At 40.1% G+C, this 5,154-nt stretch overlaps 1 pseudogene; it reads right to left on the minus strand.

Moving 5' to 3' along the window:
- Positions 1–498: 498 nt before the first annotated feature.
- On the minus strand, positions 499–1,360 carry LOC138174903 (AN1-type zinc finger protein 4-like; annotated as a pseudogene).
- Between the last annotated feature and the right edge of the window lie 3,794 nt (positions 1,361–5,154).

The following is a 5,154-nucleotide window of genomic DNA, read 5'->3' on the forward strand; positions in this document are numbered from 1 at the left end:
AAGTATTGGCTTCCAAACAAAATAGACTTCGAGAAAATAAGGATAGCTGTTTCAGAAGTAAAAATAAACCCTGGTGAGATAAGATTCTCCTTCAGAATATCCAAAACAAAGGAAATTAAGCCAGCTTCAAGAGGGGAAATCGTCTATAATGGCTGGCCTGTTTCTGTGTTCACATATTCATCCCTCTAGTCCCATGGAGAAACATAACCCCCATGCCTGCAAACATGGATCCATCTCAGGCTTTGGGAAAAAATCTAGCCTCCAGGAAGGGAGAACAGAGGAACATATACATCCATTTTTCTGGTGTTTCAGCATCAATTTTCAGTGGACATTCATTCATTCATTCATTCATTTATTTATTAACAAACATATTACTTTTAATATCTCAATAAATAACAGAAGCCAATAATCCAAAACAGAAGCCAATAATCCAAAATAATTCTATATAAACATAAATATATTTATATAATACAAACATACATAAACATATATATTTATTTATATAATATAAACATAAACAAAAATACACAAAATACAAACAATAGAATGGCGTCTTTTAAATTTTGCTATGGTAAACAATGGAAAAGTCTGGTCAAATGGTGACTGCTTCACCTTTTTGCTGAGGTTCATGGTCTCCAGTTTTGCCTTCAGTAGCTTCATTTTATTCATAGTGATTGAATTTTCAATTATCTGTTGTCCAGAGGGAGAAGGCTCTCTGTATATAAATGATAAATGGAACCACCACTTAAGGATTTAGATAATGGTGTTAAACTGCCATCTCCCCTATCTACTACATGGAAGAAATTCAACAGATCTCCTTCTTGGTACACCAAATAGGTGACTTGTTTGTTGCATGAGGCCTTCTCCCAGACCTCATCACGACTGGAGTCCATGTATTCAGTCATTTCCCTAAAAGGGTCTTCCATTGGAACTCTTCTGGTATTTATTGGTCCACCACACATAGCTAATATCAGTTTCAAGGTACAACCTTCTGAAATGTTGTAATCATTCAAGCAGTAATCATCTTCAAGCTCCATGTTATTCCAAATTAAATGTTGCTGACTGATAGGAATGCCTTCTAATCTTTGAATTTTAGCTTTTACAGAGATGACAGTTTCAAAAGGTGAAACCCTCAACTCAAAGCATGTACCTGTCAGTGTCTCAATGAAGAGCTCCATAGTCTTGTAGAAAGGAAGTTTGTAGTAAAATGGTCCCACGTTATCTTCATTAAAGAATGGAGGTTCTTTCTTGTTAGCCATTAGATTGACTTTTCTGATTCCTTGTGGATATGCTGTAGACAATTGTATTCCAGTTCTAGGCAAATTAGCTCTGAACATTGGCTATGTATCTTGTTGGTCATGTTTTGAGTTCTGCATCTGCACAGACCCACTGCTCATGCCCAGGACTCTCTCCTCCTCAGAAGGGAGAGGTGGCAAGACAGCCTGGGGCCACCTGCTTCCTGGGTTTAGTCACCAGCCGCGGAGGAAGCCCCTCAGACACTCAGTTCTCGGTTTTGCTCCCGGAGGAGGGGGGACTGGCCAGGCCAACTCTCTAGCCCACTCCCCGCCTGGACGTTTATTTAAAGCTTACTATCTTCAGGATTCTTTACTGGATGCTCGAGAGACAGAAGAAAAAGAAAGAATCTATATTTATAAGAGCTTAGTATAGGAGAAAGATTTATGTATAAATGACTTCAATCTAAGATAGAAATGTAACAAATGCATAGGAAAGTATGAGTAGGGAGGGGTGCAAAATGTGCAGTGGCAGAAATAACTAATGTCCAGGGGACTGGGAAAGGCTCAAGAAGAAAATGATACCATCGATATGAAGGAAGAAAATTGTCTGTCCCTGTAAACTCCATGAGGAGTTATATCCAATCTCTGTACCTCCCCTGGCACAATGCTTTTCTTTGACAGGTGTTTAATATTTAATAAATGAGGGGGCAGAGCCAAGATGGAGTAGAAGCACAACCTTCCTGCAGCTCCGGGTTCCACCTTCCCCAATCCATGCAAAAAGGGGACTCTAAACAAACTTTGGAGCTGCAGAACCCACAAAATGACACAGAGAAGCTAACTTCCTGCTGAGGACAGCTCGGCAGGCTGGCAGGAATCTCCCAGCACAGTGCTCTGGGCCCAGCGAAGCCCCACACAGAGGTTTTAGCCCCAGGGCGAACCTGACCAGCCACCAGCCAGAGGGACTCCAGATCAGCAGCTGTGGATGTTTCCATATTTATCAACACATAGATGCAAAGGACAAAGTGAGAGGCTAGGGCAGTCTGGACTTTGGGACCAGTAAGTGGGAGTGCATAGCTTTTACCCCCGGGGTGAGAAGCTGCTGAGACACCAGCACAGCCAGCCAGGGCCACATGGCAGCTTCAGCTCCTGGCCTGCAGAGTGTATGGGGGACCAAGCACCAGTCTGAGGGGTAATCGCTCTTGCTTTAACCTGCTTAGATCTGGATTGCAGTCAAGAGTGGAGGTCCTGGGGTATGTATCCAGCTTGCCAGAGCATGTGGAAACCTCAGAGAGGTCACCCATGTAAATACCTCCTGGCAGCTGAGAAAACCCCAGCATTTGGAACAAAAGCTCCCCTATCTGGTGGCAGAGTCCTACTGTGGCAAAAAAGCCCAAAAGTCAAGTAATTGATTGGCAAAATGAGTGGGCAAAGGAAAAAAAAACAGACAGAATAGTCCAACATTACACTCCTATTTGGGGGACAAAAAAGAGCAAAGCCTTGAATAGGAAGAAAACAGAGAAGTCAGAACTCCTGCACCAAAACCTTCAAAGGAAAATATAAGCTGTTACAGTCCATAGAGGACTTTAAGAAGCAGATAAGAGAAGTGGAGGAAAAATTGGGAAGAGAAATGAGAACAATGCAAGAAAATTATGAAAAGAGAGTCAAAAGCCTGACTAAAGAAAATAATACCTTAAAAAACAGACTGACTCAAATGGCAAAGGAGGCTCAAAAAGGCAATGAGGAGAAGAATGCCTTAAAAAGCAGAATTTGCCAGATAGATGGAAAAAGAATCTCAAAAGCTCAATGAGGAGAATCTTTGCTTCAGAATTACATTGGAGCAAATGGAAAGTAATGACTTTATGAGAAATCAAGATGCTGTTAAACAGATCCAAACAAATGAAAGAATAGAAGGCAATGTGAAATATCTCATGGGAAAAAACACTGACCTGGAAAATAGACCCAGGAGAGATAATTTAAAAATTATTGGACTAGTGAAAGCCATGACCAAAGTAAGAACCTAGAAATCATCCTCCAGGAAGTTCTCAAAGAAAACTGCCCTAATGTTTTAGAACCAGAGGGTAAAATAGAGGTTGAAAGAAGCCACTGATCATCTCCTGAAAAAGATCCCAAAAAGAAAACTCCTAGGAATATTATAGCCAGGTTCCGGCATTCCCAGACTAAGGAGAGAATATTACAAGCAGCCAGGAAGAAACAATTTGAATATTGTGGAAACACAATCAGGATAACCCAAGATCTGGCAACTTCTACATTGAGGGATCGAAGGGTTGGGAATATGATATTCCGGAGGTCAAAGGGGCTGGTATTAAAACCAAGAGTCACCTCCCCAGCAAAACTGAGTATCATGTTTCAGGGGAAAATATGGTCATTCAGTGGAATAGAAGACTTTCAAGCACTCTTGCTGAAAAAACCAGAGTTGAATAGAAAATTTGACATTCAGATACAAGAAGCAAGAGAAGCATGAGAAGGTAAACAGGGGAAAAAAATCATAAGAAACTTATCAAAGTTGAACTATTAACATTCCTACATGGAAAAACAATAATTGTAACTTATGAAACTTTTCTCAGTAGTTGAAGGGATTAGAAATATATATGTGTGTGTGTGTGTGTATGTATGTGTCTTTATATGAGGGTAAATGGGCATATGAGTACATATGTGAATGTGTGTATATATGTTTACAGGTATACATAGATAGAGGGCACAGGACCAATTTAACAGGAAGGGATGATACTTAAAAAGTGAAATTAAGAAGTGAGAGTAATATAATGAGAGGAGATGGGGAGAGACAGATTGGGATAAATTATCTCATACAGAATAGGCAAGGGAAAATGGTTACAATGGCGGGGAAGAATAGGAAGGCAAAAGGGAATGGGCCAACCTTATTCCCATTGAATCTGGCTTGAAGAGGGAGTGAAATACACACTAAATAGGGTATGTCACCCTCCAGTAGAATGGTGGGGGGGAAGGGGATGGGAGGGAGGGCAGGATGGGGGGGAGGGAAATTGGAAGCACCCACTTTTGAAAAGGGACGAGATCAAATTAGAGAATAGAACAAGTGGGAGGTGGGATAGGAGGGAGGGAAATATAGAAAGTTTTTTACAATGTATCTACTATGTTATTGTTTTGCATTAGCCACACATGTACAACCTATACTGAACTGCTTATCTTCCCAGTAAGGGTGGGTGACGAGGAAGGAAAGGAATGAATCTGGAATTGAAAGTTTTAAAATCAAATATTCAAATATATATGCATATATGTGTGTGCATATATATATATATACTATTATTAATAACATCTTACATGTAATTGGGAAATAAGATATACAGGCACTGAGGCATAGAGATCCATTGGAAAAGTTGAAAGGGGTATGGGAGAAAATATGGGAGAGAGCAGATTGGAGGAGGGGATATCCTGTGGGACTGTTATTTTGGGGCGGTGGTTAGCGGAAAAATGGGGACAAAATTTGCAACTCAAAATCTGGCGGAAAGGAATGATGTAAATCAGAAGTAAATAAAGCATTTAAAAAATGATGAAAAAAATTTAATAAACAAATAAAAGTACAATGATATCAAGAAGTCCATTCCAGAAATGAAGGACAGCATGTGAAAAAAAAATACATGAAGGTGGGAGAAAGTAGATACCTTGGGAAAGTCACCACTACTCCATTAATGTCCCATCTAAAGAGACAATGAACACACTCCCTCTGGAGTCTCTATCAAAATTAGTTGACTTTGTAAAAAGAGTTCCTCAGAGAGTTATTCCAGATTATCAAATCCCAAGCAGAGAATCTTTTAGCATGGGCTCCATTAGACGACAAAGTTGGGGGCCATTTCTCTAAGGACTCTTCAAGTTTCTAGTTGAGATTCTTCTGCAACCACTTCTGATCCTTGGTTGAGTATAT

The sequence above is a fragment of the Petaurus breviceps genome, unplaced genomic scaffold (genome assembly GCF_028583685.1).
Source record: "Petaurus breviceps papuanus isolate PSGF00001 unplaced genomic scaffold, PetGlider_PUasm1.0 76, whole genome shotgun sequence".
NCBI classification, from domain to species: Eukaryota; Metazoa; Chordata; class Mammalia; order Diprotodontia; family Petauridae; genus Petaurus; species Petaurus breviceps.